Source organism: Pinus tabuliformis, chromosome 7 (assembly GCF_031772625.1).
Source record: "Pinus tabuliformis cultivar Carrire ecotype Pingquan chromosome 7, CPIR1, whole genome shotgun sequence".
In the NCBI taxonomy this organism is placed as follows: Eukaryota; Viridiplantae; Streptophyta; class Pinopsida; order Pinales; family Pinaceae; genus Pinus; species Pinus tabuliformis.
In genome coordinates this window covers 9,106,722-9,119,878 of record NC_142293.1, presented here as the reverse complement: position 1 = coordinate 9,119,878, position 13,157 = coordinate 9,106,722, and positions in this window count along the sequence as shown.

The following is a 13,157-nucleotide window of genomic DNA, read 5'->3' as shown; positions in this document are numbered from 1 at the left end:
CCTCTCTTAGGCAAACCAGTCAAAAAGTAAATATCTTCCGGCTCCATTTCGAGCTGGTGGCCACCAATAAAGAAGCACTGGTCCTGTATGTTCCACCTGTCTACCAGCGATTGCAAAAAGTCCACCTGGGCCCTCATGCCAGGTATGGCCCAGAATTTGTATAAACCGCATGTCTTCAATGCATCAATCGAAGGTTGATGATTAATCGTGGCGAGATCCACATCCTCATGCTCCCGTTCCCGCCAATCAAGCATGATGTATACCCTACATTCAATAAAAGGCGGATTAGAATATTTAAAATCAAAATTTTTGGGTGGAATTTGAAAAATTTAGGTTTAAAAACCTTTGATGCGGGGACCACACCCTCTTTGTTAGAGACAGTGCGTAGGTCCGCACTCTGACTTCACGGCAGGTGCGGACCCCTGACTTTTTCCTTTTACGAAAAAGTCGAGGTCTGCAAGTTTCGAATACTATGCCTACGGACCCCCACGCACGGGTTTTTAACTTAGAAATTTCCTAAAAAACAAAATAAAACCCTAAAAAAAAATTTCAAACAGATAAAATGAAAGAGTAAGATGATGTGGATTACCTGGAGGAGATGGCGTTCGATTCCAACGGACGGATTTCCCACAATCTTGACAAGTTTCTGACCAAAAGCTCTCTTTTCTCACTCTGAAGTCAAAAGGTAAAAATGAATTTACAAGAGCCCTTTTTATAAGATTTTTTGAATAAATGAGTTTTTAATTTGTTTATTTTTCAGTTTAAAGAGGTAAATTTTGAAGCATTTTTATCCATTTTAAACAGGTATGAGTAATGTTTGAGTTTTTGTGCAGGATAACGGATTTTTCAGGCAAAATTGGTCATTTTCGACAAAAAGCATTAGAGTCACCTTTAAGCTCTTTTCTAACTCCTAAAACATGAAAAGATTGCCGAGTTTTTCTTTTTAATCTTGTTAAAATGGAACTAAGAAGACGGTCCACTTGCAGCTCTTTTCTAACCGTAAAAAACATGAAAAGATTTCCAGATTTTTGTCGTTTCAAATTCGATATTGGGTATAAAACGACGTGTCATTGATCACTTTTTTACTTTTTCAGATCAGAGGCACTAATTATGAAAAGTACTCCTTGGTCGTAATGATCAAGTGGTTCTCTCAAGTATTATTTTATACTTTTTCGGGCTTGGGAGACACAAATTTTTCGAAAAAGGACAACCATGGAGTTTTCTTGAGTTTTTTCAGACTCTCTAAAATTGAAAAACGCCGAGTTTCTCCTATACTGGAATCGTTAAAATTTAACAGTAAAGGACCTGTTCAATTACAAACAGGAACAGACCACTCCTTCTTAGGGTTTGAATTTAAACTAAGTTGGACTCATCTGAAGGATGAGCTTATAATCAAGCAAATGTTATCCTCCTCAAGCTTGTCAAAAATAAAGAGGTACTTGCCAGAAATGGTGAGGGAAAAGAGAGAAAAATGAGCCTGTTTGTCATACTTTATAACCACTATTGAACACGACACTTTTTATTCACCTGGGTTGGGAAATCCTTTGCCTAACAGTTGATCAAACCATATTGAAAGTCTTTAGCCGGTTTCTGGGTATTAACTTTGGGTTAATTTTCACCAAACCATCTGTTGTGTCGTTATGTGTTCAAGAGGTCAGTGCAAATAAACCATTCATCTGAAAAATATCTGTAATCCATCTTGACCATCCCTGAGTCAGTCCTTGCAACTAAATTTCTTCAAACTTGATCTATGATTTCCTCTTATGGGCTTCCCTACGACGAATTGCTTTCTATCGACTTCAACTTATTATCTAGAAATATGATCTAGAAATCATCAGTACCTTGGGATCTGCATGCCTCAATGGCAGGTTTCTCGCCTTCGATGATAGGTTGCATCATTGACCTTCGATCAAAGGATTCTGTGACATGTTCGACATCAACAAATCTATTCACATCTCATGGATTGTACTGAGTACTTTGAGAACCATTGACATTACTGGTGGTTTCTCTCACACTTGTTAACAGTTTGCATCATTGACTGGTAATCAAGTGGTTTCTACCATGTTCGACTTCGACACATTCATTCACATGGATAGGATCGTACTATTTCAGGAAGTAGAAATCAAGACCCTGGATCTAGTTTCCACCATCCAGGCTGCGAGGAATTTTGTATTCATTATACAGTGGACTATTCATAAACAGATGGCTGCATCCATACTGTGTCTACATGTGTCTATACTTGTGATGTATTACAAGATCATTCTTATATCAGAGCAGTAGTTAGTTTTCTAGTCAATTTTAATCTAAGTATAGGAATACCTACCTCAGCGATGATATAATCTCATATATATATTTTGTATTGAATGTTTTTACAGGTTCCAACCGGGCTCTCCACAAGCTAATCCTCAAAATGATAAAGTACTTCACTCTTCTTAGATGATAAATGAAATCCTCATCTACTACTGTTATAGACATTTTTGTGCCTTGCATCACTGAGCATGAAATGTCAATAATCAAGGGATCCAAAGTCCCTAAACATGTTGTTCCTACCCCTAGAGGAACAAGGCCAAGTAACCACAACAATTCACAAAAGTTCTCCACCTGAAAACACTCAAAAACAAGGCAATTCTGGATCATGTCAACTGCTCCACTGAGCATCTGCGCTGAATGTCAACTGCTCCACTGTCTACCTGCGTTGAATGTCAACTGCAAAGAAGGCTACCTGCGCTGAGCGAGTTTGGACAAGTGGCAGAGTCATTCCTCAAGGTGTCAATGCCCAAGAAGCTTCCAAAATGACACTTGGATCAGGGAATTCGACTGGTGATGAGTAAGAGGTTCCAAATCTCCAAGTGGAAGCAAGAACCTCCAAGTGGACTCAAGAACTGAAGTGGGAGAGGACACTAGTCAGCTTCATACTAGCCTCAAGCTGACTCATCCTCTCTCCAAAACTCCTATATATAGATCTCTCTCCATGAGATCAGAGGGGGCTGGAATTTGGTATTTGCAAAGAATTGCTGTTGGTTTGTGGCTAGAAACATTGGGTGTGTTATGCTTTGAAAGGAGCTGAAGAAGGAATTCCATTCTGCTGGGAAGGAGATGCTGGGTTGGAGCCCTATGGGTTGTATCTCTTCCTGAATCCTGTTACTTTCAATAAAGCTATCTTGACTCTTTCCTATATGCTGGTGTATTTTATATGATTGCATTAGTATATTTGATTTACTTCTAATCCTGAATCATTTATGAATATGTATATTTGCCTTTGTATTGTATTCTTCTCTTGTCGCAAGTAGCTGTTCTCTTGTCACAGGTAGCTATTCTCTTGTGATCTAGTGGGATTCAAGTAGCTGTTCTCTTGATCAAGCGAGGATGCAAGTAGCTGTGGATACACAAAGAGAAGAGGATCTAGTTCGAGGGACAACCGCAAGACAACGGTAAGTCTGCCGATCTCTCCTCTTTCACATTTCATAAAGGAAGAAATCATAGTAGCTGTATTCGTTTGTTGCTAAGGCGCTGTCACACCTTAGGTGGATAGGATCGTCCTAAATAGGCATTTTTCCCCACAACAAATTGGCGACTCCGCTGGGGAAGAACTTGTTTATTCATTTCATTTGTGTTTCCGTCATTTGTTTACTTCATAGACTTGACAGCTACTATTGAACTGCATCTTTCCCGGATGCAAAGTAAAAGTTGCTGCTTTGATCCAGTGTGTTGGACTTGTCTATGATCTAAACTAGATCCACAAATGATTTGATTGATCCTTGTGATAGTCTTTAGTACCCTATCAAAGCATCCCTCTGTTTATACCTTGCTTGTGTTTCTGATTTGGCCTGAAACAGTTGATTTTTGAGCATTTTGTGACCCAGAAACCGAGGGAAACGAGAGTTTCTCTCTTCAGCGCAGGCACTGTGAAGGCAGTCTGCATTTCAACGCAGGTCCCGAAGGGGCTACCTGCGCTGAATGTCAAACTGACAGTGTTGGACCTGCGCTGAACCAGTGTTGCCTTGTGCAGTTGGGGTTCTTTGTCCTTTTTTGCCTGTTTTGATCTCTGTTTTTGCAGCCTTTAACCAAGTAGGTACTAGTCTGATAACCCTTTTCTTTGCTTGAATTCCGCCCCATTTTTGTACAAAAAGATTGTGAATGTTTTTATGTGTTTGTGGCGTCATTTACAGTCTTCCTTTGTATGAGTGAAGTAATCTTTCTGTAGCCTTTGATTCAGATCTGATTGAGAGTGATCTTAGAAGAGAGTTCATTGGCTGTTTGTTCAGATTGATTATAGTTTTACTTGTGCTTATTGGTTTGAATTTGTCTCTTTCAAAGTATCAAAACAAGTCTTTATTTCGAAAATCGCAAAGTGATTGTAATCTCTTCTACCCTTGTTGATTTCGAAGAAAGTGAACTTGTTTATTTTTGATCATTATAAAAGCAAATTCAAAGTTGTGCAAAAAGCTTTCTTTGTAGGCATTTATACTAAGAAAGTGAAAACAAACACCTGCATTGTGCATTTTGCATTTGATGGTTTGCATGTTGGATTTAGGGAAAGTGCATTAGAGTGTGCTGATTGCTCTTTGAGAAAAGATAGTCGCTCTCTTTTCCCTTAGTAGCTAGGATTTTCAAAGTTGAAAGATTGTAAAGCTTGCTTATCATCTTAGACTGCATTTAGGAATTTGTATCATACATCTCGTGGTGAACCTTGAAAGGCAAACTTTAAAAAGATCAACCTAAAATAAACTGAATGAATCTAACAACACTTTGTAACATAACGCACAACATAGAGGTCTAGGCTAGAGACGTGTTCCGGCGTCGTTAAACATAGTGACTGTCGATCTCGAAGAAGGTGGGTGATTCCTCCTGAGAGTCGGTGGCGCTAATACGGATTTGTGCTCCCACGTACCGTCGCGTATATATTGGGAGACCCCTATAGGCATATATCTTTTATCCTTAGGAAGCCGTGTCGGCCGCCCTACTGATCGCAATGCAGTGAACACAGCATTCACGAAGATCGACCACCCGTACCGTAAAACGTATTCTGTGGTTTTGCGAAAAGTTTGGCACACCCTCTGCCTAGATCTCCAGAGCAGTTTCTTTTGGCCTTTTTCAGACTCTATAACAGAAAAAGTCCATCTGAGCATTTGTCACTTCGGGCTCGTTAAAACATCGAAGGAGACTAGAGTCATCTTTAGCTTTTTCTCGACTCTTTAAAACTGAAAAAGCAAGTTGTGTCTAAAAGCGTCGTTAACAATTTATTTTAAACGGAACAATCACCCTTTAATCCTGCGTTGATCTTTAGGTTGAAAAGATGGAGCACACCAACCAAGGAGTTCCCTTGGGTGGAAATCCTAGTCCCTTCTCCTCTTGGGGAGATGTTGGTGCACCCCACATGGCCACATTGTCGCTTCCAGGACTGACAATTGGCCTACCAGTTTGGCTCTTTTCGACCAATGTCGTTCAGAATACCACCACTCCTGAACAGTCGAGTCAACAGTTAGATCAGACAAGAGTTGCCTCCCAGCCTTCCACTTCATCTTCCTCCCCTCCTTCCTCTTCGCTTGACGGAACTGGTCGATCAAAAATCGGGTTCCTAAGGAGAAGAAGGAGAAGAAGAAGAAAGAAAAGAAGAAGAAGGAGCCTAAGGCGACTGGGGGCAAACAAGTGTCATCTAACAAAAATCCACACACCGCACTCGTAAGGCCTAAATCGCCATGCGTCATATGCAGGGGAGACCACTTCCATAGAGACTGTCCCTGTATCCCACGGATACTAAGAGACTGGTCCCCCCGTTTGCACAATTCGGGAGCATCGACCTCTGATAGCCATGTCGACTGCTCACCGTCAACTAGTGGGAGTGAAGCTCCAGGACAGAATGGGAAAGTTAAATTTCCCTGCAGACTGTGTGAAGGCGATCACGCCATCCATCATTTTCCCTTCTTAGACGAGGAAAAAAGAGTCCTGGAAGATCGCCCGATTTTACGAGCGAATCTTCCTCCTGGATATCAAAGACTCCTGCCAAGTCCCTCACTAGTTGAGAATCCGGCTGAACCACTTAGATGGTCAGCCGAAGCACCTGTCATTGAAGAAGAACCGTCTGGATCCATGCCTGACGAAAGTCAAAAGGTTGATACGGAAGTTGACCCGGTTTTGCCTTCAGAGGCTCCATCTTCGAATGACACCATCACAGAGGAGAATACAGACGACACCGTCCAAGTTCTCTTCATCAGCACTGACTCTGATGATCAAGGGGGCAATGCCACCATTCCTTTGTCGCAGGAAGGAAGTTCATCAGAGCGCTATCCGGCCGTATATTCGGTCCCACCACCAAGCAACCTGGTTATGTCCTTTGATTGGAACCAACTAGGCAGACCCCGGTTGCCAGCCAGTGTACCGTTCAAAATTATTTGTCAAATATACAGAATGGTAATGGCTAGCACTATCATTGATGAGGGGGCATCTGTGAGTATCCTTTCCTCTATTGCTTGGAAAGTGCTTGGTTCGCCGGCGCTTTTACCTGAGATGAGAAATCTATCAGGTTTTGATAAAGGAACCAGTCGACCTTTAGGGATCCTCCCCAATGTGCCTATAACATTGAAAGGGAAGACCATTCAAATGAATGTGATGGTCGTTCAAGGACCCTTGGATTATAACCTACTCCTTGGACGAGACTATATATATTGCATGGGAGCTGTAGTCTCCTCACTCTTTAGAGTAATGTGTTTTCCGCATGAAGGAAGAATGGTCAAGCTCGTAGACCAACTTTCGTTTCCCGGATCACACATCGCAAATAGTCATGTGCCATCCCTAAATGGTCTATTCATGCAAGAAGTGTCTCAACCCACGGTCCGTCCTCCTGATGAGCGCGAGTAATCCGGGAGGATATGACCGGAACCCAGGGGGCATGCATCCTGGCCTGCTTCGGCAGGGAAACTTTGGGTATAGGGTAGGTTTCCGTGGGAGAATATGACTAGTCCGTACCCCGTCCGTGGATGGAAGAGGGGTTGTTCTGGAATAAGATTCTTTTGTCAAAGTTATGTGAGAGGGCGGGGGTCGTCACTCACCTCTGTCTATTTCGGTAGACATTGCCGAGGAAGTGTTTTGTTTGAAAGAGTAACGAGACAATCTTTGGGTAGCCTGAAAGAGGTAAACCTCTCCCGGTGAAACGAAAGTTTCGATGGAATTGAAGTAGAGGTAACCTTGAAACTCTGTTTTATACCTGGGGGCATGCAAACCTTTTGGAGTGTAAGCAAAGAGCGATTATTTATCTGTTTTTTGGGTTAATCGTTTCCTAACTTGCATAAAGAAAGGAGAGTGAGCATAGCTTTGGTAAGGCGCAAGCTCTATAAAAAATGGGATCTTTCATGAGACACTCTTATCTTATGACTGGGTAATCGAGCAGTTTTAGCATAAAGTTCATGATCGTTAAAAAATAAACGCAAGATCCGAGCAGTTTTAACGCGGTCTTCATGCTTGTTAAAAAATAAATATAAGCAGTGAGCAATGTTTCCTCCAGAGTTTAAGCTCATTTTTATCTAAAAAATGAACCTATCCCGGTAAATAACCACTGTGATCGTAAATTTATCAGCCATAAAAGCCTTGGTCGTGTTTGCACCTGCCACCTCCACTTTCATTTGGCCGATCGTTCACCTCCATATGATTGTTTACCCATTTTGAGGAACAGCTGCGAAGAGTGATTTCACCTAGCCATCCTTGTGACACTGCCGTGATTGGAAAATTCCAACCTGTACCTGGAATCAATTGCTATCCCTGTTTATCACTCGTTCCTCAAAAGACGAGTCTTCTTTAAGCTCTTTTCAACTGACTCATAAAATATGAAAAGATTGCCGAGTTTTGGCCTTCCAGCTCGTTAAAGGACAGGAAGAGCTATCCCTCCTCTAGATTTTAATCTTTTTGGACATGAGGGATTATTGCACAAAAAGATCGAGCGCTTGTTTTGTTCGTCTCGTTAAAGATATCAAAAACTCATCCCTTCTGTATTGTTTTATACTTTTTCGGACTTAAGGGATTAGATGACGAAAAAGGAATTTTGGAGTTAACTTTATGTACCTTTTCAGACTCTCTAAAAATGAAAAGGACCGAGTTATCCTTGTCGTTAGACTCGTTAAAATTATTAAATAGCGACAAACTTGTCTTTAGACGAGAACAAGTTTCACTATCGCTAGGCTCGTTAAAACATAGCGATGGGCTTGCCCGAAGGGCAGGTTATAGAACAAGCATATGTTATCCTCCTCAAGCTTGACAAAAATAAAGAGGTACTGGTCAGCAATGACTGGGGAAAAATTGGGAAAAATCAAGAAAACTTTGATGGTAGCAGGTCGCTCTTGAACATGACACTTTTCCTCCGTATCACAATCGGGTTGGGTTGTTTCATTCACCGGTCACATCACCATGGTCTTGCCATACCATCCATATTTGGGGTAATGCTACCGATCCATCGCATCAGTGTCGCCATATGTTCAAGAGAAGTCGTTCAGAAAGAGTCAACCGGGTCCCATCCACTGCCATACATTATCCTTCATCCATTCATGACCGCCACCCTGAATCATATGTCACAGATTGTTTTCACCTCCATTAAAATCATTAGCTCCGTTCTGTGTCACTGATGTGGGATTCATTAAGGCCCTCCTTTGACGGATCGCTCCTTGTCGACATTAGCTCATTATCCAAGGAGTTGATCTAGGAACAACCCCTTCAGTACTTTGAAGCTTGCATGCCTCAATGGCAAGTTTCTCACTTCCGGCGACAAGTATACATTAATGACCTTCGACCAGAAGATTTTGCGTGGTGTTCGACGCCAAGTCCTTTATTCACACCACGTGAATTGTACTGCAGTACCTTGAGGGTCATTATCATTATCGATGATTCCTCTCGCGCTTGTTAACGGTTTACATCATTGACCGGTAATCAAGCGATGCCTTTCCATGTTCGACTTCAGCGCAATTCTCACATGGATCGACTTGTACTTAGAGTGAAGATCGAACGAGTTTGAAGACCCCGGATCTAGTTTCATCCATCCGGGCTGCGATATATATTCAGGAAAGATAAAGACATTTGACATGTACATCATTGCAGCAGATAATCATCCTACTCAAAGGATGATAATTTTCACCAAAATTGTCAGTCTACCATCAGACGATCGTCTGTTCTATGTACAAAAATGAATTTATAGAGCTGAGCATGGGAATGCCCGCCTCAGCTAGATCATGAAAGCAGTATGAATCATAATGTATTGTATTGTATTTTATTACAGGTCTCCTCCTAGCAGATGGATGAACTTCGAACCCTCCTGGATAAAGCATTTCACCCGATAAACGGCCTCATACTTTAGGGGGCAACTGTTATAGACATTTTTGTGCCTTGCATCACTAAGCATGAAATGTCAATAATCAAGGGATCCAAAGTCCCTAAACATGTTGTTCCTACCCCTAGAGGAACAAGGCCAAGTAACCACAACAATTCACAAAAGTTCTCCACCTGAAAACACTAAAAAACAAGGCAATTCTGGATCATGTCAACTGCTCCACTGAGCATCTGCGCTGAATGTCAACTGCTCCACTGTCTACCTGCGTTGAATGTCAACTGCAAAGAAGGCTACCTGCGCTGAGCGAGTTTGGACAAGTGGCAGAGTCATTCCTCAAGGTGTCAATGCCCAGGAAGCTTCCAAAATGACACTTGGATCAGGGAATTCGACTGGTGATGAGTAAGAGGTTCCAAATCTCCAAGTGGAAGCAAGAACCTCCAAGTGGACTCAAGAACTGAAGTGGGAGAGGACACTAGTCAGCTTCATACTAGCCTCAAGCTGACTCATCCTCTCTCCAAAACTCCTATATATAGATCTCTCTCCATGAGATCAGAGGGGGCTGGAATTTGGTATTTGCAAAGAATTGCTGTTGGTTTGTGGCTAGAAACATTGGGTGTGTTATGCTTTGAAAGGAGCTGAAGAAGGAATTCCATTCTGCTGGGAAGGAGATGCTGGGTTGGAGCCCTATGGGTTGTATCTCTTCCTGAATCCTGTTACTTTCAATAAAGCTATCTTGACTCTTTCCTATATGCTGGTGTATTTTATATGATTGCATTAGTATATTTGATTTACTTCTAATCCTGAATCATTTATGAATATGTATATTTGCCTTTGTATTGTATTCTTCTCTTGTCGCAAGTAGCTGTTCTCTTGTCACAGGTAGCTGTTCTCTTGTGATCTAGTGGGATTCAAGTAGCTGTTCTCTTGATCAAGCGAGGAGGCAAGTAGCTGTGGATACACAAAGAGAAGAGGATCTAGTTCGAGGGACAACCGCAAGACAACGGTAAGTCTGCCGATCTCTCCTCTTTCACATTTCATAAAGGAAGAAATCATAGTAGCTGTATTCGTTTGTTGCTAAGGCACTGTCACACCTTAGGTGGATAGGATCGTCCTAAATAGGCATTTTTCCCCACAACAACTACAGACTTCGCACTTTAGGGGGAAATCTGTTACACAAAATATTGTCACCATGACTATTTGCAGTTAGTATGAGTCTATCATCATTCATACTATCCTCCTTAGCAAGTCTCAAACCTCAGCTCTTCATGTCAAGCTTTAAAAATGAGAGAAAGACTTTGAAAATCAATAAAGCTCTAGTTCCGCACTTTCTCTTACTGTTACCTGCGGTCCCGCACCCCTTGTTCATGTTACCTGCGAACCTGCCCGCTCTGTCTCTAAAGGAGTGGGTGCAGACCCCTGTGAAAGTCAAAAAGGCACAAGTTTATTCTTAAAAACTCACTTGTGGTTAATTCTGGATGACTCTAAAAGGAATCTTGACGTGGATGGTTCGCTCCTAGGTGGTTCATGCATCCCAAAACTAAAGGAGCTAATCCCTTGATGAGAGGAGCTTATCTCTTTGAAGGAGGGCTTTATCCCTTTGAAGGTGGACCTAGTAACTTCCCTCCATTGCACTATAAATTAAGGCATTGGGCTGGTTGCTAGGGAGGCTAGAAGCTGAACATTTTTGAGGGTAAAATGCTGTTGTTATTGAGACTTCCTAGTTAATCTTGAGAAGAGAGATTACATACCTTTTGGCTTCATTGGGAAGAGAGTGAAACTTGTCAAAGTAGAGGAGATTCTTGCTGGACCCTGCGAGGAGCTTGTACAACATCAAGGCACCAAGGTTGTAAAGTTCTTCTTTGATTAAAGTTAATACAATCAGATTCATTTTTCTCAACAAATTGTCTTGTGTGATTTTTTTCATGAATTCCTTGATCATCATGATAAATATGCTTTATTATATTGGCTTTGCAGGTGCTATTTAATTTGTGTGCTTGTTTGTGTTTGCAGATTCTTTACAAGGGAACTCATTTGGATCAACGGAGCATGGCTTCCACAAACTTGCACTAGACCCGAGGTATGCCTAAAACACTTGTTTGCCTTTATCTATAAATTGCATATTTAGAGAAAGATAGAATTTGTTTGGTTTGCTTGTCGCTAGATATCATTAGATACTAGGGAGGTCGGTCTTTGTGGTTGTATCTTCCAGATCCATCGCATTTTATTATTTTTATGCATCGACGTTTCGAACCATCCTCTGTGGTTCATCATCAGGATTTGAATTTATGAAGAAGTCATAGAGGTATGAGGATGAATAAATAAATGTTAAGATAGGTGGTGTGAAGAGCCAACAAGTTTTTTTATTAAAGAGGTATATTAATTAATTTAAGATTGATTTATTTTGATTTAATTTTGAATTTGAATCTAATTAAGCTTTTTTGTTTTTAATTAATATGTTTTCATCTAATTTGATTTTGATTAATGTACTTTGATAGTTAAATTCCATTGAATTCCATTCCATTTAATTTATTTTGTTTTATTATTAATTTGATTTAAGCCAAAGCTTCATTATGATTTAATTTAGTTACTTTAATTTATATATATATATATATATATATATTATTTATTATTATAATTTAATTTAATTTAATTTAGTTACTCCTAATTGGATTTAGTTTTCAATTTAATTTATTATTAATTTGATTTAAACCAAAGCTTTATTATGATTTAATTTAGTTAATTAATTTTTTTTAATTTTTTTTTTAATATAATATCATTTAATTTAATTAATCCTAATTTGATTTTAGTTTTTATTTATTTGAATTTTATTTTAGTATGATTAATATGATTTAATTTCAGTCCACTTTTATTATAATTATATTTTTATTTTAATTTTTATTTGATTTTGAATTTTGTTTGACTTAATCATGCTCTATTTTAATTACTTTAGTTATAATTTGAATTATTAATTAATAATGTATATATATATATATATATATATATATATATATATATATATATATATATATATATATATATATATATATATATATATATATATATATTATGTTTAATTTAATTTATTTAGATATAATTTAATTATGGATTCAATTTAATTTAATATAGTTTAGCTTCATTAAATTTTGATAGTGAAGGAGATTAATCTGACAAGGGGATTTTTAAGGGAAGAAAAACAGGAGGACCAGGAAACCAAGGGGGGCCGGGACTTGACTAGGAAGTGGCAGAATCATCTGTTATCGCGGGAATCCAATTGTCACTTATTTTCCAACCGTCATCACGATTTAGGTTGTTGGGGTGTTTTCTTATTTCGATTGCTTCTCTGAATTTCCTATGGTGGTAATGCTCAATTTTGGCCATAACATAGGAGTTTTCGATGCAAATGTGATGATTGGTTTTACTGGAGTGCTCAGCCAAAGCTGAGGTTTTGGAGCGGTTATGGTTGATGTCAGCCGCATGTTCTTGAATCCTGGTTAATATAGATCGGCCGGTTTCACCAATGTATGTCTTTCCACATGAACAAGGGACCAAATAGACCCCTTTGTGGTGTTTAGGGTCAATAGGATCTTTTACTGATTTAAGGCATCTGTTAATTGTTTTCATAGGTTTGAACGTGGTTTTTATGTTGTTCTTTCTCAAGATGTGTGAAATTTTATCAGTGGTGCCTAGAATGTAGGGAAGGTGCACTGTACCAGCGTAATCATCCCTATGTTGTTTGTTTATGGGATTCTCAACTTTCTTGAAAGCCTTGATCCCTTGGTGTCTCTTGTATCCATTCTTCTTGAAAACATTCAATAGGTGGTTCTTCTCCTGCTCAAAATTATCATGA